Source organism: Eptesicus fuscus, chromosome 18 (genome assembly GCF_027574615.1).
Source record: "Eptesicus fuscus isolate TK198812 chromosome 18, DD_ASM_mEF_20220401, whole genome shotgun sequence".
Lineage (NCBI taxonomy): Eukaryota > Metazoa > Chordata > Mammalia > Chiroptera > Vespertilionidae > Eptesicus > Eptesicus fuscus.
This window is the reverse complement of record NC_072490.1, coordinates 44,952,612-44,977,314: the sequence shown is the minus strand read 5'-3', so window position 1 is coordinate 44,977,314 and position 24,703 is coordinate 44,952,612. Positions and strand designations below refer to the sequence as shown.

Sequence of the window (24,703 nt, the reverse complement as noted above, 5' to 3'; positions counted from 1 at the left end):
CCCATCCCGGCACGGCTTAATGGGGAGCAGCCAAGTCCTAGGCCCCGCGGGCTCCCACGGGCTCTCCACGAGGGAGTTCATGTCCCCAGTGGGTACCGTGCAGGACCCAGGCTGTGCTGGCCACGCTGAAGCATCGCCACCCTCCCCACCACCCCAGACCCTGCCGCTGCTCTCTCCTCAGTGAGGTCAGAGGCTCTGTGAGCACGAGGAGAGGGGAGTGATGGGGGAGCAAGACCTGCAATGGACAAAGCACTTCCAGAACCAGGTCTCACAAGGAGGTTAACCTGCTCCCCAGCATAGTCAGGGGTCGAGTGATTATCTCCTTGAACAGGCGAGGAGAACAAAGTCCAAGGCCCCACGCAGGTGAATGACCGTAAGGACACCTTCCGTTCTGATGTCAAGTCCACACCTGCTGCCTTCGCTTTGGTTCAGCCCTGGGGGTCTCAGCCTCGGCACCACTGACATTTTGGGCAGGAGAGTTCTTTCTGAGGGGCTGTCCTGGGCGTGGCAGGGCGTTTTGTAGCATCTCTCGTCTGTACTCACTAGATGCCAGTAGCAATCACTCCCCCCAAGTTGTGACAACCCAAAATGTCTCCACACATTGCCAGATGTCCTCTTAGGGGAAAGAGGAGGCGTATTTACTGCTGTGGGTAGGTGGGATTCATTACCAGACTCGAATTGCTGTCATCAGTGTGTTTAAATGGAAATCTGCAGGGAGTTCCCAGTGGGGGCAGAAGAGGTGAGGTTCTTGTTCAGGTGGTTTAACTTTACCTCCTTGTGCCTAGAACGTATTTCATTTCCATCCGCTGTGATTGTGTTACTTCACTAGGCAGCAGGCCTCCCGCTGTGTGAAATGTGGCACACTGGTCCCCGTTTCACCTTTCCGCCTCCCCTCCACGTGGCCACCTTGCACGCAGCCGTGTATCCACGTACCTGTGACCAGGAGGGAGCGCAAACCTTTTCCCCGGGACTAAAGCCTGCTCTGAAATTTCCTTTTGGTCTCCTTCCGGGAGCTCCCGTGTCACCTGTTAGCACCCTCCTCCTCTGCTGACTTTCTTCTTCATAGTTTGCTGCTGCTAATCTCTCCGTCCTAAGTGGAATGGATTGTGTCTAAGTTAAGAGCAAGAGACAGTGCGCGAGGGCACATCTTATGAAGGGAAGGATATTTTGTAAAACAGCCCGTCTCTGTTCTTCAAGAGAACGCTCTCCATTATCCAGGCCTCTCACAAACGTCGGGGCCCTTTGTTTCCGATGATTCGGATTCTTAGGAGTCAGGGCTCTGAGGGGGCAGACACCTGACTGTGCAGGGGGCAGGAGGGAGGGGGGCAGTTTCCACACTTAAAGCTAGTGAGTGAGGTACAGGTTGCAAATGGTCAAGATTCGTCTAAACAGCCTCCGAACCGTGCAGAAAGAATAGCGTGCATGGTGTGGTGTGTACAGCTCCGTGCAATACATATGCATTTAGATGTCAATGTACAGTGAGGCGTGCACACGCAAATAAGTTCCCCTTGGCTTTTGGTAATGGAAGAATGTGTACGGAGTGTACGTCCCTGAGTCCTGGACCTCGAAGGCACTGTGATGTGGCCACAGAGAGCCCGGTGGGCAGAAGCCTGGGCTGGGGGGCGGCTGGAAGGGAGCAGCTGCCTGGGATCAGGCTCCTGCTCCGCCCCTTGCTGCTGTGTGGACTTGTTCAAGTTTGTGGCCCTGCTGGGCCTCGGTTTCATTATCTCTAAAATCAGGATGGTGATAAGAATACCAGCGCCTGGCACGGAGCGAGAGGCTCACTGAGTGTTAACTGTCACTGTCAGTGAGTGTGAGAACTTGGTTTTCATTCCTGCACGTCCTCGCTCGAGGGTCCCTTAAAGAGAGGTGGAGCAGCGTGCGCTTTCCCTGGCCCAGCCGCCCTTCACGAGACACGCCGAGTGCGCCGAGGCTCTTCCCGTGCTCTCTCTTGCTGCAACGGGGCTCGCTGTTTCATCTCCTGCAGCAGCTTGGCAGGCTCAGAGCCGCCCTGCACACCCCGGCCCGGCCCGCAGATGACAAAATGCAGACGTGGCTCTGACCTCCTCAAAAACCCGCCAGCCTCTGACCTCACTGTCCCTGGCCGAGGGGCCGCGGTGAGGGGGGGAGGTGGCGTGAGAGCCCACAGAGGCCAGAGGGTCTGGGGAGGACGTTAATCCAGCTCTGGGTCCCTGGACGGGCCACGTGGAATTGTTGGCAGGCCGGGGGCACAGGTCCCCAGCTTTGTGGATTTCCATTGAATGGGTTTTTTTGTCCTGATTTTTGTGAAATATTTTAACTTCAGAGTTTATTCATGTGTGTTCCAACTGAAGGGAAAAGTGAAAAGTTAAGCAATATGGTAAAGGGGGGAAAAAAAATAAGCCAGACTCAGGAAGAGGACTTCCAAAGTTGAGAGGGGTCAGGGCCAGCCAGGGATGAGAATGGAAGCAGCCGCTCGGCGGTTCGTTCCCTCTCCCAGGAGCACTTTCCCTTCCTCGTTCCAGCCTCCAGTGGGGATATGGTCCACTGTGGCCAGATCTACCCGTCTGCCGAGATAATCCTGAAGGCAGAATCTTAATGTAAAATCCCCCAATTCCTGTGAGAATTCTCCAGATTTTGAAATGTTGGCAACTAACTGGGGATTTTTTTTTTTTTATTTTTTTAATAATGTCTCTGGAATTGAAAAGCCAGCAGCTTGCAAGGGACTTGAGAGATGCTGTGCTTGTCCCTTAGGGTTTACAGACGAGGACACGGAAGTCCAGAGAGAAGTGAGTGGCTTGGCCGTGATCTCAGAGGTGGATTTGAATCCGGATCTCTGGGCCCCACCGCGGGCCTTTCTCCGGCAGTTCCATCCAGACCGTGTGTTCCTGTTGAGCTTCCAGGGGGCCGTTGAGCAGGGTTTTATTGCAGGTGTTGGGCCGTCCGGGCTCCGCCGTGGAGCCGCGGGAGGATGGCAGGCCTGAGCCTCAGGAGGCGTGAGCCTGGCCTTCACTCTCCGTTGACTCCGGGGCGCTCCCGGTACCCAGAGGAGGCTGTTCCCGGCAGAGCCACGTCCTCAGATTCATTATCCTGAGAAGCGCGTGGATTTAATGTTGCTGAAGTTTAATCAGTTCTAGGAAAGCACATTCGGTGTGGCTCGACAGAGACTTTTCTGCCCAAGAATCTATACAGTTTAAAATATTTTGGCGATGGTAGCCTGTGTTCTGTGGCGTCAGGAATTCAGCCTCGTCCTTTGGCCAGAAAAGATCAGGCTGCCCTGGACCGGGCATCGAACCCCAGCCGCTCAGAGGAGCAGCCCTGCTGGGGTAAAGCGATGAGAAACTTGCCTTTGCTGGATGGTTGGTTGTGGCCAGTGACTGGCCAAGGGGCTCAGAAATCAGCGCGTCCTGTTATGCAGGAGGGGAGGGGAGGGGCTTGAGGCTTACGTGCCGTATGCTGCTCTGTCTGCTCATGAAAAGGAGAAAAGTTTTGTTTTTTTGCAAATTATAGCACCGTGAACCCCAAACACCGAAGTCAGTCTCTCGAAGGAAGTTGATGAGGATCCAGGAGCAGCCGTCAGGCCCTGGGAGGGTGACTCCTGAGCCCAGAGTTCCCAGAACACACCCGTCCATGGCCAGCTAGGAAGAGGCGAAGCAAGGCGGTAACCGTGCAGGGGTGGGGCGGGCGCTTCAGGCGTGGCCTCTATTTAAAAAATCAGTGTGTGTTGTAGTCAAAGCATCCAGCCCCTCTGAGCAACCAGGCGATTAAAAAAAAAAAGGTTCAGCAGAAATCCAGGCTGGCTGCCTGCTTTCCTCTGGAAGACCAAGTGGGACAAACAGAATCGGTTCTCGCGCAGCCTCAACAGCAGGCACGTGCAATGGCAGCTCTTTTGTGGCTGCCTCCTTCAGGGCTGCTGGACGTGTTCCTGAAACCAGTGTCCGCTGTGGCTCCCAGCAGCACAAACAACTGGTTGGAGAAAGAAAGTGTGATTTATGTAGCTGAGATATGATGTGATTGACCCCCCCCCCCCACCTCCAGCCCCTGAAGTTCTAGAACAAACTGAGAATTCATGTGAACCAACAGTGTATTAACTTTTTATAGACAAATATCATACATGCAGAAAAGGGTACAAATAACCACACAGCTTCCTGGTTTTCACACACCAGATGCACCTTTGCAATCAGCACCCAGATCAAGAAACGTGGTATGCCTGGTGCCCCAGAAGTGCTCCCGCGGCTCTCCCCCCGGGGGGAACCACTATCCTGACTGCTATCTTCTATCTATAATAATAAAAGGGAAATATGCTAATTAGACTGGACGTCCTTCCTGACGAAGCCAGCCGGGTCCCAGGTGCCTGTGGGTAGCCAGCCTTGGTCCTGGGTGCCTGTGGGTGACCCGAGGGAAGCCAGCCGGGTCCCGGGTGCCTGTGGGTGACTGGGGGAAGCCAGCCTGGGTCCTGGGTGCCTGTGGGTGACCCGGGGGAAGCCAGCCGGGTCCCGGGTGCCTGCCAGTGGCCAGAGGAGGGAAGCCCAGGTCCCGGATGCCAGAGGGAAGCTGGTGCTGGCAGCCAGGGGAAGGAAGGCCTACTCTTGCATGAATTTTCGTGCATCGGGCCTCTAGTCTTGGTATAAGTGGCGTCCCCAGGTTGTTGTGGTTTTGAGCTTAAAGAGTCCTAAGCAGGGTGGTGCCCGAAAGCTGAGGGAAAACTCAGCCAGGGAATGACTGTGAATATCAGGCAGAAGACTCCTGTGTTCGTGGGTGGAGGGAGGTGGATTTGTGGGCTTCTCCCTGAGAGCAGGTGGGGGGCTGTCCGGGGCAGGCAGTGCACTGAACTTGCGATCGTGTTGGCGATGTTGTGTGTGCCACCGACGCGTGACGGTTTGAAGGCCCGATTGTTCAGGAAGTCGCGAGCTGCCTGTGGGGGTGGAGTGGGGTCCTGAATTGGAGCCAGAGAGAAGCGCCATGTGTCGTGGCTGATGGAAATCTGATCGTCCCCGGATGCTGCCTGTCAGCATGTGGGCTCCTGTTTTCCGAGGCCCGTTGACAAAGGAGACGGAGGATGCAGCTCCGCCTAATGAGTTCCTTGTCTCTTGGCCCAAGGTGTGGGGTTTCTTCGAGGGAAGCCATTCGCCGCTTTGGTGGTTTGTTTAAGAACAACTGAAACCTAGCTGGTCGGTGTGGAGGTGCCACGTGTCCTTCCCGCTGGTTCTTGACCCCAGCAGCTGGGCACTCCCCCGGCAGGTGTGGGCGTCGCGGGGCTGCTCCATGATTTGTTCTCACGTTACTTGAATGTGTGGCTGGGATGGTTTCTATATATACACTTGCTTTGTGGGGCTCAAAAGCGCCAGGGAAGCGGCCGATCCCATTAGAAGTGGTTCCTGTTTATTCAGTGTGTTCATTCAACATTTATCAGCACCGACGGCACACCAGGTGCCAGGGGCGACTTTCCTTCCAGGTGTCGGCGTCATCGCCCTTATGGTGCACAGTGTTACAGGTGAGCGGGCTGTTGGTGTGAAGGCTGTGTGTTGTGCATTTGTCTCTTCTGAGGTGTGCTTCTCATGTCCCGAGGAGAAATGGATCCCAGACAAAAAAGGATAATATGTAAGAAACTTTGTACACGAGGAAATGCGTGGCAAGTTAGTTTGAGGGGTTCTTTGTATTCCAGGGCCGACAGCCTTCTGTTTATGGTCCAGGTTACAGTGTATTGTGCCGGCTCTGTGCTGGGCACGCTACAAACGTGATTCTTCACCTTGACATGTCAGGGAACGGAGCCTCATGGAGGTGGTGTCCTTGCTCCTTCAAGAACCCAGTGTAGCAGCTGCAAATCTTTACCCTCAGCTGCTAGGCAAGGGCAAGTAAGGATGCTGACAGGGCTGATGGGACGGGAGGGACGGGCTGTCCAGCAGTGGGGATGCTCGCCTGGATCAGAGGACATCCCTGTTATTCATGTTGAGGTTTTCTGTTATGCGATAAGTATGGTTTTCATTGGTAACACTCCTTTCACTTTTGTCGCATTTGATTGTGTGTGGGGGACAGGAGGCACTCAGGTGGCAGGTGGGTTACAGCAGATGCTTCCACTGTCAAAAGTTAGTGTTTGCCTCTTTGGGCCTCTGCTGCTTACTGACTGCGGTCGTGCCTCAGTTTTTCTCATCTGTCAAATGGGTTTGATATGAGTACCTATGACAGAATTGTTAGCATAATCAAAATTAAGTACTCAGTAAACACCCACTGAGATTTCTCTTCAGTTACTCCTGCATATTCCATCTCCCCAATTCTGAAGCCATGTTTGTTTCACATATGAGGTGCCCAGTAGAAGCAGTCTCTTACCCAACAGTGTAGCTTAAAATGCTGGCCTTGTCCAGCGGGTGTGGCTCAGTGGTTGAGAGTCGACCCATGAACCAAGAGGTCACCGATTTGATTCCCCTTCAGGGCAGGTGCCCAGGATGTGGGTTCCACCCCCAGTAGGTGGCATGCAGGAGGCAGCCAATCAATGTTTCTCTCTCATTGATGTTTCTCTCTCTCTCTCCCTTCCTCTCTCTAAAATCAATAAAAACATATTTTTAAAAAAGAAATACTGATTTTTAAAAAATGTTGGCCTTATAATAAGAGCTGGGAGGAGGGGCAAATGGGGAGTGAGTGCTTAATGAGTACAGGGTTTCTTGTTGGGGTGATTAAAATGTTCTGGAACTAGATAATGGTGGTGATTGTACACCACTGTGAATGTAATAAATGCCACTAAATTGTATACTCTAAAATGATTAATATATTGAATTTAAAAAATCAGGTCTTACACAGTTTCCATTTTAGGAAGACTGGGCTCCTTGGTGAATTTTAAGAAAACCTCTTATAAAGGGGAGATCCATTCTCTCTTTGCACCCCCATTTATTTCGGGGATTGCGTGGACTACACTAGGCGTGTAATGAAAGCATGTCATGAAATCTCAGTTTGCTTAGACTGGCTGGATAAGATGTCGGGGACTGGTGCAGGTGGGAGGCAGTTACTTGAAAAGGGATCTGTAGATTGAAGATGTTGCTGCCTCTCTTACGTTAGAATAATGTGTTTATGTGCTTGACCTTGGCCAGAGCAGGAGGAAAAGCCAGGTATGGGCCGCCTGAAGGACCAGGGCCCAGTTGAAGGGGACGGCAGGAAGGCCCACTGGTAAATCCAGGAAGGAAGCTCTGAGGGTGTTGGCTTTTCTCTTGCCGAGTTGTCGTCTCTTACAAACGTGGGAACATTATCAGGGCGGGTCCATTAGAAAGTGAAGCCACTGAACAGTCCGTTAGTGAATGGCTCCAGACTGTCATGACCTCGCTGGGTTTTGTAACGAGTTGCAGATGACAAGGACATTTGCTAGGATGGTCAGGTGCCCCTAGCACTTTGTTGTCGGTGTCCTGTGTCCCTTATTCCATCCAGTGTTTAGAAACAGGTGGCAGCTTGTCTGTCTCCCTCTCTGAATGAATGAGCTCCTTGATGCAAGGACTGGTGTGTGTGTGTGTGTGTGTGTGTGCGCGCGCGAGTGCGCGCGAGAGAAGAGAGAGAGAGAGGGAGAGAGAGAGAGAGAGAGAGAGAGAGAGAGAGAGGCTTATCTCCTGTATTTGTTTCCTAAGCCTAAAAAATCAGTCTCATTGGGCTAAAGTCAAGGTGTTGGCAGGGCTGGCTCCTTCTGGAGGCTCTAGGGGAGAGTCCGTGTCTTTGTCTTTTTCAGTTTCTAGAGGTTGCCTGTATCCCTTGGCTTGTAGCCCCTTCTTTGCCCCACTCCAACCTCTGCTTCATCACTTCACCTGCTACTACTCTGTAGTAAGGACCCCTTCTAGGGACAGTCTCCCTCCTATAGGGACCCCTTTGATTCCAGGGTCATTTCCCCATCTCAAGATCCTTTATTTTCATGACCAACCTAAGGTATTGATGGAAGCCATCTCCCACCATCGCAGAGAGATGTCAGGTTAGTATACTCTAGTCATCCTTGGATACTAGGAAAGAAGGTCAGCTTCAGGTCTCCTACACTTTTCTGGTCCGTGTGCAGGGTAATGGTCGAACCAGTGCTGTGGTCCCCACTGGGTAGTGGCCCAGCTTCTCTTCCTTCACCGTCATAGCTGGTTGGAAGCAGAATCACTGAGGATGACGGAGTAGAGTGTGGTTACCATCCACCAGGGGAAAGGCGTGCACGTGCTGCGGACACGGGGGTAGGCCCACCCCGGGTCTCCCGCGCTCTCCTAGTGCCACTCGAGAAAGACATGCGGCGTCCTCCCTCCCACCCCGGGAGCGCAGGGAAGTAGGTGAGGGCCTTCCACGTGCGAGCTGAGACCTCCTCATCCTCCTCGCGTGGGCACACCGGACACGGGCCGCGCCCGCTGTGGCTGGAACAGACCTAGCAGCCCGGGACCCCGGGACCTAGCTGCTGCCGCCGTTTTTGCCCAGGACCTCTGTCTGTCACGCCAGAAGCGGAAACCGAAGGATCCTGTCTCTGGATCTTTAATCGCGTCTGTGAAGTCCCTTTGCCATGTAAGGTAGCGTATTTACAGCTTGTAGGGATTAGGACATGGACATCTTCCGGGGGACGTTATTCAGCCCACCACACCAACACGTGACCTGCAGGGCTAAGCTCGCAGATCCTGGCTTAGACCCTCACCAGCTTTGTGATGCTGGCGTTGCTTAATGTCTCTTTAAAAGAGTCTCCTCATCTAACGTGGGGGTAATAATAGTACTTCCCCTTTTTCTGAGACTTAAAGTAACAGACGTGAAGTGCGCAGAACAGTGCCTGGCACAGTAAGTGCATTTGGAGTGTTAGTGTTACCTATGCTCACTGTTGCTACCTCCTCCTTTTGTGTGTGTGTGTGTGTGTGTGTGTGTGTGTGTGTCTGACTTATCTCACTTAGCATAATGTGCTCAGCTTCTGTTGGGTCACTTTTAACCGTATGCAAAAATGTACTGATGGCTTTGTCTCTCTGACATAAAGTCACTCTGTATCATGCTTGTCTGGGTACCTCCTATCCAGCAGGGAAATATGTATGTGTAAGGAGATAGAACATTCAGTCCCTCCAGCTTTCATTTAATCAAAGGTGGTAGAAAGTTGAGAGTTAATACACCGTAAACAACCCAACCGAGGTTGAATTGGTCGTTTAAAAGGCAGGTGTAGCCCGGCCGGCGTGGCTCAGTGGTTGAGCATTGATCTAGGAACCAGGAGGTCACAGTTGGATTCAAGGTCAGGGCACATGCCTGGGTTTCGGACTCAATCCCCAGTGGGGGATATGCAGGAGAGAGCCAACCAATGATTCTCTCTCATCGTTGATGTTTCTATCTCTCTCTCCCGCTCCCTTCCTCTCTGAAATCAATAAAAAAAAATATTTTTTTTAAAAAGGCAGGTGTACTTGTTAACACTTGCCTGCTTAATAAATGTTATAAGCATTAATGAAATAATAACTTGGGATGTGATTTAAATTTTTAGACAACTCTGTTATGTAAATACAGATCATTTATTGTGATTTCAAATATCTAAACCTAAACCTAGGCTCTTGAAGAAGGAAATTTATGACTCAGAGATTATTTTTAGATTGTGGTGATTGATGTTGGTAAGCAATATGCTTTTTTAATGTATTGTCTCAACGTGTTGGATTTGGAATCTTAAAAGTCTAAATAAATATGTTTTAAGAATGTTGGTATTATAACTTCAAAACAAAATTAATATTCTTGAAAGAAGTTAATAAAAATTTTTGGATTTATTTTAATAAACAAAATAAATAAATAAATAAATAAATAAATAAATAAAAAAGGCAGGTGTAATGTGGTATATTGAGTAAGATCAGTCTGTAGCACCGAGAGGTTTTCATCTTCCAAAGCATTACAGGCATTTGCCCTTGAAGCCTTTTGCTTTAAAGAGGCTGTGAAAGAGAAGTTGGCCCCTGAGGGAAGGCATTCCCATCCCCTTGTCTCTATCCCCCGCCCCCTCCCCCCACTATCTTGTTCCTAATAACCACTCAGAAGGTGCTTGAAGCCATGCTCCCTTTTCCATAGTGGTTGTTCTATTGACACTTAATGAGTGAAACGCCTTGTTGTTATAGTAAATATATACATTTAATTTAAGAATCTCACTTTGGGTTTTAGGACAGAAGACTACAAGACTAACTTATCTTTTGTAAGGAAATATTTTCTATTCCTTTATAGAGTGATACATAACTAGTGCTAAAAGGTAGGAAGAGGCTAACTTAGCATCTAACTGATCCAATGGGCTACAATTCAAGTCTTTTTTTTTTTTTTCTTTCTTTTCACTTTGCCATCCTTTTGGTGAGACTTCATCTTTATTCGTCTTTATGCTCTCACCATGGCTGCTCATTTCCTGCCCTCGCATCCATGTTCTAGCCGGGGTGGGGGCGGGTGAGGGGGAGGGAGAGCCAGCACTACATCAGAGAGGCAAAGGCCTCTGGGAATCCTCAGTAGATTTCTGTCCACATCTTTGACCAGAGCTGAGGGGTGTGTCCAGTAGCTGCAGGGAGGTCTGGGAGGTCAGAGTGTTGATTGCAGCCTGGGAAGAAGGTGGGTTCTGTTAGAGGACAAAGGGTGCGTTAGCGTCTGCTGTGATTGCCGGGGAAACTCTGGCTGGTGCGGGTCTCCAAGGAGATGTGAACAAGCATGGCTGCGCGTTTATTGCAGCATCGTTGGTAACGAGAAACACCGTAAACACCCTAAACATCCGACACTGGGAGAATACACAAACGCATTGCTGTCGTATCCATACAGTCAAGTGCTATAGAGCATGTGACTTGCATGTATCTGTGTGTATAAATCTCAGAAATATATCAAATAGAAAATTGCAGGTTAAGTATAACATAGTATGATCCCATTTATGTAAAGTTTACATGCAGGAACACTATTACTTATAGTAACATAGTAATGTAAAAACATGAATGGGGGATCAACACATTCAGAAGGGAGAAAGAGGGAGGAATGGAATCTGGGAGGGACGGACTGTGAGCATCAGTCATTACCTTAATCAGGGAAGGATGCAGGTTTTGTGGGGCCTGCTGCATATATAATTTGGGGGGGTCTTTTTTAAGAAAACGAGGGCCCCACCATGGGCTTTGCTCTAAATCTGACTCTGACCGGTGATTGTGAGAGTGTGAGTAATGTACTGAGAAGGCATTTCTGAAGATTTGTGGGATGCTCTTTGTGGATGAATAATCGTCACATTCATAATCACAGTAGCTAACGTTTATTGAACCCTTGCGATAGGGCAGGGACCAGGCTAAGCATTTGGTGGTTTGTTTGGGTTTTTTTTGTTTGTTTTTTTTCACATGTTCCTATACACAAATTTTTATTTTATTATTATAATAACAGTAGTTATTGCACATCTACTGTGTATCAGATATTATTCTAGGTTCTTTTTCTTTTTTTATTTATTTATTTTTGACATTTTTTATTGAGGTATTATATGTGTACATATCTTACCATTGCCCCTCCCCACCCCACAACCATATATGCCCTCACCCCCCAGAGTTTTGCGTCCATTGTTTATGCTTATATGCATGCATACAAGTCCTTCGGTTGATCTCTTATCTCCCCCACCTCTCCCTAACCTTCCCCCTGTAATTTGACAGTCTGTTTGATGCTTTACTGTCTCTGTATTTATCTTTTTGTTCATCAGTTTATAATGTTCTTTATTATCCATAAATGAGTGAGATCATGTGGTATTTTTCTTTCATTGACTGGCTTATTTCACTTAGCATAATGTTCTCCAATTCCATCCAGGTTGCTGCAAATGATGAGAATTCCTTCTTTTTTATGGCAGCATAGTATTCCATTGTGTAGATGTACCATAGTTTTCTGATCCAGTCATCTGCTGACGGGCACCTAGGCTGTTTCCAAATCTTAGCTATGGTGAATTGTGCTGCTATGAACATAGGGGTGCATATATTCTTTCTGATTGGTGTTTCTAGTTTCTTAGGATATATTCCTAGGAGTGGGATTACTGGGTCAAATGGGAGTTCCATTTTTAGTTTTTTGAGGAAACTCCATACTGTTCTCCACAATGGCTGCACCAGTCTGCATTCCCACCAGCAGTGCACGAGGGTTCCTTTTTCTCCGCATCCTCGCCAACACTTGTTTGTTGATTTGTTGACGATAGCCATTCTGACAGGTGTGAGATGGTACCTCATTGTTGTTTTGATTTGCATGGTTTGTTTGTTTTTTTCATCAGTTCCTCACAACTAATTTATGATACAGATGCTGCTTATTAGCTGTCTTTTATGGCTAAGGGAGCGGAGGCTCAGGGGGGTAAAGTCATTTGCCCGAGGCCACACAGCTAGAACACGAGGGAGTTGGGCTTCACACTCATGGAGCAGAATGGGCCGTGTGTACTGCGGGCCCAGCACACCACACCTAGCGATCTCTCCATTGTGCCCACGCGTGTTCTGTTCTCTTCAATAAAGACGCGTTATTTTTAGTTAACCGGAGGAAGGGCAGTACGACCTGAAAATAGCGTTTCTTCCCGCCACGTGGCGGTTATTTTTGGAATTACACAGTGTGCTCTTTAGTGGTATTTCTCAAAGCAATTGATTTGATGAGCAGGCAGGAATGATTTGTGATGAGTTAAATGTCATTGATTAAAAGACTTCTGATTTAAAAAACAAGCATTCCTCCCGTGGCCATTGTGGCTCAATTGGTTGGAGCATTGTCCCATTCACGGAAGGGTCTCGGGTTCGATTTGCAGTCAGCGCCTATAACTAGGTTGCAAGTTCGAGCCCCCTGTTGGGGCACAGACGGGAGGCAACTGATGGATGTCTCTCACACCAATGTTTCTCTCTCTCTCCCGTCCTCTCTCTCTAAAATGAAAGTAAAAGAAATTAAAAAAAACAAAACAAAAAACTTTCCAGATCCTTGTACTTAATCTGTTGGCTGAGCTAATGCGAAGTCCAGTTGTGAATAATCGAGACGTCAGTCCTGACGACTTTCTAGTAATAAAGCTCATAGGGATGTACCTTAGGCATTGCGAGCTCCCCCCAAAAGCGTGCTTACATGTGTGTGCATGGGTCGGTGTGATGGTAGCTGCTAAGGATAGGACTCTGTGAGTGCCCGTGTACATAAACATGGACGTGACTTCCTCTGGATCCGGAAATGACCAATCCCACAGTGCGGGGAAAGGATCAAGACAAGCTGTGTTTGAATCGTCTTCCCTTGAAACAGTTTGAATTAAAAGCCAGACCGAGGAAACCCACATGGCTGGCTGCTGCCGTTCTGCTGGTGTTTGGGGAAGATGGCTTGAGGAATGGCCTTCCAGGTGCTGGGGCACAAGGTCTGGACTGCGGGCGCGGCTGTGTCCCCCACCGTGGACTCGACTGCTGAGCCATGGATGAGCTCACGGCCCCCTCCGAGCCCGGGACCAGTCCTCGCGCCCCGGAGCCCCCCGCAGGGAAAGCAGGAATGAACCAGGATCCAGCCCGTGTTGCTCTTGGCTGCGGGGAGGGAAAGGAAAAACAGCAGCGTGACTGGGGAAGAAGGAACCAAGCCACCTTCCTGGTCACATTTAATGAGCGTTAATATTTGTAAATATTGAGCAGTATCTGTTACCAAGTAACAGCCTTGCCAAGTGATTGAGAGGACGGCCTCCTTCTGTGTAATTTCACTGGTGTGTGTGTGTGTGTGTGTGTGTGTGTGTGTGTGTGAGAGAGAGAGAGAGAGAGAGAGAGAGAGAGAGAGAGAGAGGTTCTGTTGTGTGGTTCTCGGGTGGAATAAAGGGGGGTTGTTTTCAGTTGTCTGTGCAGGAAGCCTCGGCCAACGGGAAGAAGCTGGCTTTGGAGAGCGAGCAGAGGTTTGTAGTTTGTGATATTACTGCTTTGGGGTTTGCATAAATAACCCGAGAGCCTTGAAAACTGCACTGCACACCACCCTCAGGGCATCAGAGGCAATTGCGTCTCGCCTGCCTCCTGTTGCAGATGAGGAAGCGGAGGCCAGCAGAGCCTGCAGGCAGTGCGGCTCACGGGTTCACAGGGGGCGTGGCCTTTTGGGATGTGGACGTTTTACACGTTACAAGCGTCCTCCAGGAATTCTAAGTTGGACTGGAGCCCCCGAAGAAGTGAAAATATAAAAACCCTAATTACAGGGGGGATGACAAGACAGGGCAGTGGGGTGGGGTGCACCGGGGACTCTGGGATCATTGACCCCTTGTCCCCCATCTTCTGGGGCCTCTCACCCTGTTCCCGGGCTGCCCCTCTCTGTTGAGCAGGGCAGAGGCAATGTGGATGTGGAAAAAAGCCCCTGAAAACAGCTCCACTGGGTTCCTGGGACAGCCTGCCCGGGGAGGCTCTGTGTGGAGTCAGCCCAGTTTGTGGAGAGGCTGCCGGACCCCGCTCTCGCCGGGTCCTTCTTGCTCAGGCCAGCCCATCGCTACGCTGTCAGGGGCAGAGTTTGTGTTTGGCATCTCTTCCTGCCCAACCTGAGCTGCTCTTCCTCTGCTAGCAGCCCCTTCCAAGAAGCCCCTTCCTCAGCCCTCCTCAAGGCCAGGGACTGGGCAGAAACGACCACACATGGACCCTGCCCCGAAGGAGCCCCCCACCGGGCAGGCGGGTGGGCAGGCGTGGAGTCTCCGCTGAGCATTGAGGCCTCAAGGGGAGGAGTCTTTCTGAGGAAGGTCCTGGGGTCGGAAGGCTCCTCAGAGGACAGCACGGGGTCGGGGTCTCCTGAGGCTCCGCTGCTCAGGGAGGACCAGGATCCCAGGCCTGGATGTGGGGGCGGAGGGCTGGCTTCTGCAGGGCCCGAGAAGCGGGTGGGATGCTGGGGTGGGTGCCCTGGGAAACAGGTGCAGGAGTAGGCGGGGTCGGGATGGGGGTAGTGGTTAGAGGGTCTACTTGGATTTTATTCCATAATAGCTATGGAACCTTTCGAAGATTTGAGATGGGATGTAGGGATGAGGAGAGGATGGCTGTACTTGAGATTTAACAGCTTTGCTGGCTTCAGTGTGCAGGGGGAGCTAAGAGAGGGGACAGGGAGGGGGAGTGTCTGAGGCCCAGTGGATGCAGAAATAAGGGGAAGGGAAGGGGCAGTCTCCTGGGGCCCAGATGGGTGTGGGGAGATGGTGACGCCATTCACTGAGAGTCTCTTCCGTGATTGGGAGCCCCCAATTCCAGATCTACAAAATGGTGATATGAGGACGAAGGTGGCCTCATGGGCCTGCTCACCCAGAGTACCCACCCCTGTGCCCCTCTCTCAGAGACACCCACCCCTGTGCCCCTCTCTCAGAGACACCCACCCCTGTGCCCCTCTCTCAGTGACACCCACCCCTGTGCCCCTCTCTCAGTGACACTCACCCCTGTGCCCCTCTCTCAGAGACACCCACCCCTGTGCCCCTCTCTCAGTGACACTCACCCCTGTGCCCCTCTCTCAGAGACACCCACCCTGTGCCCCTCTCTCAGTGACACCCACCCCTGTGTCCCCTCTCCCTTTGCTGGCTCAGCTGATGAATTACTTCTCGTCACGTGTAGGAGTTAATGATTGGGGGTGTTAATATGTCATCCAGTTGTGGTAACCTGTTTCCACTTTAAACAGAGGTCCTCAGGGCCTGCTGGACTAAAGGAGTCCTCAGAACTCTTAGATCAGCCCCGAAACTTTCATTAGAGTTTTACCAGAACACCTTCAATTGTCCACTTTTATCTTCACCTTATGTTTTTTGGTTCCCTTGAGACCAGGTTAAAAAAAATTGTACATTAAGAAAATTTACTCTCTTTTGCCCTCTCGTGGCAGACTCTTGAATATCTCTTTTTAAATTTTTATTTTATTGATTTTAGAATAAAAAGCTATTTTTCATTAAAAATGTGTTATTTATGTAAACAGAATGGGTTCATTATCATTTTCTTGTCTACATACTTTATTGTCCTAAAAGTTTTCATCTTAATTTTATTTTATTATTTTTTTAAAAAGCTATGTTTTTATTGATTTTATAAAGAGAGGAAAGGAGAGGGATAGCGAGATAGAAACATCAATGAGAGAGAAACATCACTCGGCTGCCTCCAGCATGCCCCCACTGGGGATCGACCTCTGACCCTCAATGGGACTTGAACCAGTGACCTCTTGGTTCCTGAGTTAATGCTCAACCACTGAGCCACACCAGATGGGGTCTTATTTTTATTTCTTTTTGAAATTTTTATTCTATATAATAAAGAGCTAATATGCTAATTAGACCAAACAGCAGAACAACCATCCTGATAACCTTCTGGGTGGCTGTGAGGGCTGAGCCCCTTGCACGAATTTCGTGCATCGGGCCTCCAGTTTTTAATAAAATACTTCAAGCATATAGAAAAGTGTGCAGGCAATACCAAAATTTTCATGAACCCACCAAGTGCGCGTGCACGCGCTCGCTCTCACTCTCTCTCTCTCTCTTTCTCCCCTCTCTCCCTTCCTCCCTTCTTTCCTTCTGTGTTATTTTATTTTATCTTTTTATTTCCATTGCCCACCCCCTCCTCTTTTGCATCCATCAGCTTGTTTCCTATATCTATGGGTCTGTTTCTGTTTATTTATTTTGCTTTTTCTACATTCTACATATAAGTGAAATCATACTGTATTTGTCTTTCTCTGTCTGACTTATTTCACTTAGCATAATACCCTCAAGGTCCATCCTTGTTGTCACAGATAGCAAGATTTCATTCTTTTCTTATTGCTGAATAATATTCCATTATACATATAATATATAAAATAGTCCAATTTTATTACATATATTACACATGTAATATATCTAATATCTATAATAATAAAAGCATAATATGCTAATTAGACCGATGTCCTTCTCGACATCCTTCTGGATGACCTTCCGGATGAAGCTGGGGCTGCGAGGAAAGCCTGGGTCCCGGGTGCCTGCTGATGGTCAGAGGGAAGCCCGGGTTTTGGGTGCTTGCTGATGCCAGGGGGAAGCTGGTGCCGGCAGCCAGGGGAAGGAAGGCCTACTCTTGTAGGAATATTGTGCATCGGGCCTCTAGTATATATTATAACGGTATATGTGGTTGGTATATGTATATACACATCGTCTTTATCCACTCATCTAGTGATGTACATCTAGGTTGCTTCCATTTTTTAGCTTTTACTAGTAATGTTGAAATGAAATAGGGGTGCATATATCTTTTTGCATTAGTGTTTTGGATTTCTTCAGATAAATACCCAGGAGTGGAATTGCTGGGTCATAAGGTAATCCTATTTTTAATTTTTTGAGGAATCTCCATACTGTTTCCACAGTGGCTGCACCAGTCTGCATTCCCACCAACAATGCAGGAGGGTTAACTTTTCTTCACATCCTTGCCAACACTTGCTGTTTGTAGATTTTTGATAACTTTTATGACAGGTGTGAGGTGGTATCTCATTATGGTTTTGATTTGCATTTCTATGATAATTAGTGATGTTGAGCATCTTTTCATATGTCTGTTGGTTATCTGTATGTTCTCTTTGGAAAAATGTCTATTTAGGTCCTCTACCCATTTTAAAAATGGATTGTTTGGGTTTTTGGTGTTAGTTGATATGAGTTCTTTATATATTTTTAATATTAACCCTTTATTGTATGTATCATGTATAAATTTCTTCTCCGATTCAGTAGGTTGTCTTTTCATTTTGTTGATGGTTTCCTTTGCTATGCAAAACCTTTTTGGTTTTATGTAGTCCCATTTGTTTGTTTATTTTTTTCTTTTGTCTGCTTTGTTCAAGGAGATACAATATCCAAAAAGAAATGGCTAAGAGTGGTGTTAAAGAATTTACTGCCTATGTTTTCTTCTGGGATTTTTATGGTTTCATGTCTAGCATTTAAGTCTTTAATCCTTTTTGAGTTTATATTTGCATGTGGTCTAATAAAATGGTCCAGTTTCACTTTTTTGCATGTATTGTTCAGGTTTGCCAACATCACTTATTGAGGAGACTGTCTTTACCCCATTATATATCCTTGCCTCCTTTGTTATAGATTAATTGACCATATAAGCAAGAGTTTATTTCTGAACTCTGTATTCTATTATATTAATCTATATATCTGTTATTATACAGGTACCATAGATAGCTACCATGATTATTGTAGCTTTATAGTATAGTTTGATATCAGGGGGCATAATACCTCTCACTTTCTTCTTTCTCAAGATTCCTTTGGCTATTCTAGGTCTTTTGTGGTTCCATATAAATTTTATGATTAGCTGTTCAAATTCTGAGAAGTATACCATTGGTATTTTAAAAGGGATTGCATTGAATCTGTATATTATCCTAGGTAGTAAGGACATTCTAACAATACTAATCTTTTTTTTATTGTTTAAAGTGTTACAAATAGTAGTACATATGTCTCCCTTTTTCCTCCCCATTGACCTCCTCCCAATATTAATCTTTTAATCCATGAGCAAGGTATATCCTTCCATTTATTTGTATTCAGTTTATTCTGTGTCTTAATAGTTTTTAGAGTATAGGTACTTTTTTTTTAAACTCTTAAATATATTCCTAAGTATTTTATACTTTTTGATGCATTTGTGAAAAGGATTTTTAAAATTTTCTTCTTTTGAGCATTATTGGTGTATAGAACTGCAACAGATTTCTGTATATTGATTTTGTATGTTGCAACTTAAGTCATTTATTAGTTCTAATATTTTTGGGGGGAGTCTTTAGGGTTTTCTATATACAGTATCATGTCATCTGCAAATAATGAGTTTTACTTCTTCCTTTCCTATTTGGGTGCCTTTTATTTCTATGTCTTGTCTGATTGCTCTGGCTAGGACTTCCAGTGCTGTGTTGAATAGAGTTGGTGGTAGTGGGCATCCTTGTCTTGTTCCTGATCTTAGAGGAAAGGCTTTCAGCTTTTCATTATTGAGTATGATGTTAGCTGTGCATTTGTCATATATGTCTTTTATTATGCTGAGATATGTTCCTTCTAGGCCCACTTTGCTGAGAATTATGGGTTGTTGTTGTTGTTTTTTGAAACACATGGTTTATTTGGTGACAAGGAATAGAAAGGAATTCTTAATTCCTCTTTCTTCTGCTGACTGGACCGCAATGGTCAAATGGCTAGCAACACACAAGAATTCCCTCGCAGGCTTTGGTCTTTTGCAGAAGTGCAAAGATGCCTGAGTTTGCATACGACTCGCAATTATTATTTTCTGGTCAGAAGTGCCAGCTGTTGTGGTTTCCAGTGTATCAGCAGTTGCTAAAGTCTCCTTGCCTCCAGGTTTCATGGCAGGAAGCAGACGGACTTCCTTGATGTTATTGGCCTGTGAGAATATGGTGACTTGGTTAATGCCCGGGCCCCAGCCAGTTGTGGGGGCAGCCCGTATTCCAGCGTGGTCAGAAGTTTTCATCTATGAATGTGGCCTCATCGTTGCCAGTGGCCTTGGTCTGGGCCTATCATTGGACAAGCTGCCACGGCCACGTGGGGTGATTTAGCTCGGTGTAGGCATTGCATATTTCCTTCTTCATGACGGACAGCTCAAAGCGCTTAGTCAGATCCTCATCGTCTGTGGGTGATCACAGACGAATGTAGGATTGATGCTTATCACTTCCAGGCACTCCTCAACACGCTTATCAAGGAGCCTGGCTGTGGTCCGAGGTACAAGGCATTCGACAGCTTTTGACAGCTTTTGCCGCACAGATATCATCAAGAATTTTGCAAGGTTAGTTTCTGGCAGGGCTTTCTCAAGCTCTTCTACTGTGCTGATTCTCCGGGAGGGTGGGGTGGAGTCAATCTGGTAGGCTTCGTCTTCCGGGCCATCTGGATGGTAGGTGACCTTGTAACTGTCTATAATGTACTTCAACATCCCTGAAACCGTCTTCTCCGTGATGTCCATGAGAGTGTGATAATTTGTGTAGGCCACGGAGAACTCCAAGGTGGGGAACTCAGGATTGTGAATCTAATCAATTTCTTCATTCTGGAACTGGTGTCCACTTTTAGAAAGATATATATTCTTATTGATTTCAGAGAGGAAGGGAGAAGGAGAGAGAGATTGAAACGTCAATGGTGAGAGAGAATCATTGATCGGCTGCCTCCATACGCCCTCCCCACCCCACCCCCCGGGGATCGAGCCCCGCAACACAGGCATGTGCCCTGACCTGAAATCAAACCATGACCTCCCGCTTCAGAGGTCAATGCTCAACCAGCCACGCTGGTTGGGCGAACTGGTGTCCAATTTTGTGAACATGGCCAGCGCCACCAACCACAAGCGTCTTACGGTAGGGTTCTGGAGCAGTTCCCATATATAAATTCAGGTCCAGCTCATTGTGGTCCATGAGGAAAGGCTTGGCCATAGCTCCCTCTGGAATGATACTCATCAGGGGAGTTTCAATCTCGAGGAATCTCAACTCATCTAAGAAACGTCTTAGACTCTGTGATGATCTTCGAGCAGGTGATAAATTTCTGCCTCATAAAATAATTCAGGATCAAATCCAAGTATCTCTGATGATACCGTGTTTCCTTGTCTTTGAGGCCAAAGTGAAAATGAGGTAACATATGCAAGCAAGGACACAGCAGTGCGATCTCTTAGGGAATGATGCTCAGCTCAGCTTTCTCGGTTTTCCCAGGATTCCCCTGAATGCCAATTATGTCTCCCTGACACTGCTATCGATATGGATAAATTCTTCTGATGTATAACTTCTGGAATTGGCCATGACTTGCCACTTGACCCCCTTTCCTCGAAGGTCACAGAAGGTGAGCTTTCCCCTGGAAGCTCTTGGCGCATGGGTCCTGCCTGCCACCTCTAAGGTGATGCCCCTCAGGTGGCCCCCAGGCTGCAGGTGGCTGTATTCCTGGAGGAAGTGAGTGAGCAAGACGCCTACATGGAACTTGTGTGGGTACGGGTCTTCCCCACTGACCTTTAGCTGGTGGACTGCTGGGCTGCGAATCTGTTGGTGTTGGTTTGGGTCCAGGCTCTCCTCCTCGGCTCCACATCAGCCAGTGGTGTGGTTGGAGGCTGCAGCAGTGGCCTGGCTTGGTTGTTTCTCACTGAGCTCCTTCTGCTTGGCCGCCTTCTCCATTACCTTCTTCTCAGCTTCCAGGCATCTTTTAAGCTCCTTCTTTTATGAGAAAGTGGCTTGTCCTTGTGAAGGGCTGTGAAAGGAGCAAGTTGACCCAGTTGCAGCTCCCCCTCACCCGACTGTGCCCAGGAGGTTAGGACCCCCTAACAGGCCTGACAGCAGCTTGTGTCAGCATGGCAGAGCGCCATGGAACGAATGACCACCTCTGCTTACTGCTCAGTCTCTTCTGGCCACCATTCACATTCACCTCAGTTTCCTGCACCACAGAAGGTAAAATCTGAAAGGTGTTGAAAGTTTTTATCATAAAAGGATGTTGGATTTTTTCAAATGCTTTTCCTGCATCTATTGATTTTTTTATGCTTTATTTTGTTAATGTGATCCATCACATTAATTGATTTACGGAGGGTGAGCCATCTTTACATCCCTCATATGAATCCCACTTGGTCATGGGGAATAATCCTTTGAATATGTTGTTGAATTCGCTAATATTTTGTGAATATTTGCATCTATGTTCATCAAAGATGTTGGCCTATAGTTTCTTTTTTTTGTAAGAAGTTACAAAAAAAGAATTTACAGGTTTTGGTTTCGGGAAATGCTGGCTTTATAAAATGAGTTTGGAAGCATTCCTTCCCCTTTGACTTTTGTAAGTAGTTTAAGAAGGATATGTATTAATTCTTCTTTGAATGTTTGGTAGAATTAACCTGTAATGCCATCTGGTCCTAGATTTTTATTTGTTGGGAGTTTTTTGATTACTGCTTCAATTTCATTGCTAGTAATTGGTCTGTTCCAATCTTGTATTTATTTTTGGTTCAGTCTTGAAAGATTATATACTTCTAGGAATTTATCCATTTCTTTTAGGTTTTCAAATTTATTGTTCATAGTATTCTTTAATAATCTTTGTATTTCTGTGTGTTGTGACGTCTCTTTCATTTATGATTTTATTTGGGCTCTCTTTTTTTCTTGATGAGTTTGGCTAAAAGTTTGTCTATTTTAAAGAACCAGCTCTTAGTTTTATTGATCTTTTAAAAAATGTATATTTTGTTTATTTCTCCTCTGACTTTAACTCTTCCTTCTGTTTACTTTGGGTTTTGTTTATTATTTTTTTTCTAGTTTGGGATTTTTCTTTTTTCTTGAGGTAGGCCTGTATACCTATGAGCTTCCCTTTCAGAACTGTTTTTGCTGCATCCCATAAATTTTGAAAAGTTGTGTTTTTATTTTCATTTGTTTCAAGATAGCTTTTGATTTCTTGTTAGATTTCCTCTTTGATCTATTGGTTGTTTAGTCTCCACATATTTGTGTGTTTTTTCCAGTTTTCTTTCTGTAGTTGATTGATTTTTAGTTTTATGCCATTGTGGTCAGAAAAGATACTGGATATGAAAAATTATATACTAAGAAATCGTACTCCCTTTCGCCCCCGAGTGTCAGACTCTATTTTTTTAAAGAATAGTTTATTGATTTTTAGAAAGGAAGGGGGGGGGGAGAGGAGAGAGAGAAGAGAGAGAGAGAGAGAGAGAGAGAGAGAGAGAAACATCGATGTGAGAATACAACATTGAATGGCTGGCTGCTGCATGCCTCCTACCGGGATCGATCTCACAATGCAGGCATGTGCCCTGATGGGGAATTGAACTGGCAACCTTTCAGTGCACGGATGACACCCAGCCAACTGAACCACGCTAACAGGACCTCTAGTGGCAGACTCTTGAACACCCTTTTTCAGCTCTAACTGCTTTGGAATTGATTTAAGAAATAAGGAGTGCATGTCTATTCACTGTCTGACATTATCACGGCCATTGAGTCAGTTCCTAAGGGAGCATAAGGGCATATAGAATTGAGAGGTCTGGATTTTTAATATTTAGCATTCCACACTTCTTTGATATAATTAATATCTTGAGGTACTACAAACCCAAGGCTAAGAATTGATGCTGTGTGTACCAGCCATCCTTCCTGCTAAATATCTTATTTTCTTCTATTATCCTGGATTCCGGAGACTATGGGAAGGGGGTCCTGTGTGGGGTTCTAGGTCTATCAAGAAAAATATTAAAATATTACCCATCCATCTGAGTGTAGTATCTTGAGACAAAGAAGGCTCATAATAATGGAAAAAAATAAACTCCCCTGGGAAGTGAACGGGGCTGTCGAAGTTCTTTTCCCTTTCTGACAAATCACTTTAGAGAAATACTCATATTCTCCACAAAGTGGGCTCTTTGAAAATAACAACCCGAACATATGGACTTAAGTTCTCAATATGTTACTACCTCAGTGCCTGAGCTGAAGCAGGTGAGAGCCCAGCACAGTGCCTGACGCAGCATCGACCCAGATAGGTGCCTGCCGGCTTTCTGTTACTGCAGCGTGTAGACTTCTTCCTGCTGTTTTGCCATGTTTTTGTCTTTGCATTTTTATATGGAAAATTTGCCCAAGTTTTATATAAAGGTGTATTGTTTATTTAAAGCCTTGCAATACAAGGCTTTAAATAAACAATACACCTTTATATAAAACTTGGGCAAATTTAAATATAGCATCCAGTAGTCATAACAACTATGTAAGTAACATGTGTACAATGTATTTTATACTCTACTAGAGACCCGGTGAATGAAATTTGTGCACTTGCGGGGCGGGGAGGAGGGTCCCTCAGCCCAGCCTGCACCCTCTTGCAGCCTGGGACCCCTTGGGGGATGTCCGACTGCCTATGTCCCCAGGGATCAGGCCTAAGCCGGCAGAAGGACATCCTCCTCGCAGTCCGGGATCCCTCTTGCACTCCGGGACCCCTTGCTCCTTACTGCCCACCTGCTCGCTGCTCCTTAGCACTACTGTGGAGGTGGGAGAGGCTCCCGCCACTGCCACTGCGCTTGCCAACCATGAGCCAGTCTTCTGGCTGAGCGGCACTCTCCCTGTGGAGCGCACTGACCACTAGGGGGCAGCTCCTGTGTTGAGCGTCTGCCCCCCTGGTGGTCAGTGCGCACATTAGTGACTGGTTGTTCTGCCGGTAGTTCCGCTGTTCCGTCGGTTTGCATATTAGGGTTTTATTATATAGGATAATGTGCTTTTATCCATGATCCCTGAACCTTTAATGAGTTATGAATATTTCCCCTTCCAGAGTAGGACACTGAGGCTCAGGCAGGGTAAGCAATGTGTCCAGAGTCACACAGTTCATGACCATCCTCTGGCCAGGGTTTTCTGCTCCCAGGGCTGGTGTTGTTTACATTATGGGAGAGAGAAAAACCCCCATTCTCAGGAGATGGTTGTACGATTTGAGTGAACAGCAATGTTTTTGTTGGGAATGTGTGGAAATTATCCTATTGTAGGATCTAACAAGCCTTCTTGAATAGGTATTTATGCCGTGTTGACTTGGTGAATAAGCAGACCGTGGAGCTAGACCAAACTACAGAAGGCACTGAGGTTGACAGAGGGCCTGGCGCAGAGCTGTTGACGCCCAGGGATCTCGATTCTCCCCTGTGATGTGTGCTGAGGTTGGCATCCCGTACAGAGGCGTCTTCTCCCTCTCAGGAACTGGGACTTTGCCAGCTGCTTCGATCTGGCTCCTCCCCAGTTACTAGAGAAGGGTCACATGGAGTTACAGCAATATGATTCTGGGAACACAGCTCCTCTCTCACCCTGTGAGGTCAGTTCTGTGTCCTTAGGACACACAGGAGGGACTCTACTTGACAGTTACGTCACCATGTTGATAGAGCAGGTGTTGGTAGAAAGGCCCTAATCACAGATGTTGGCGGCCACACAACCTTCTTTCCGTTTCTCCAGTGTGCCA

The 24,703-nt window shown here is 47.2% G+C and overlaps 1 protein-coding gene and 1 pseudogene across 1 annotated transcript in view; one reads left to right on the top strand and one right to left on the bottom strand.

Annotated features, from left to right (window-relative positions):
* The window catches only part of ARHGEF3 (Rho guanine nucleotide exchange factor 3), a 260,975-nt gene that overhangs the window by 17,704 nt on the left and 218,568 nt on the right, over nucleotides 1-24,703 (top strand). The window lies entirely within an intron of this gene.
* On the bottom strand, nucleotides 2,790-21,115 carry LOC103290454 (lysine--tRNA ligase-like; annotated as a pseudogene).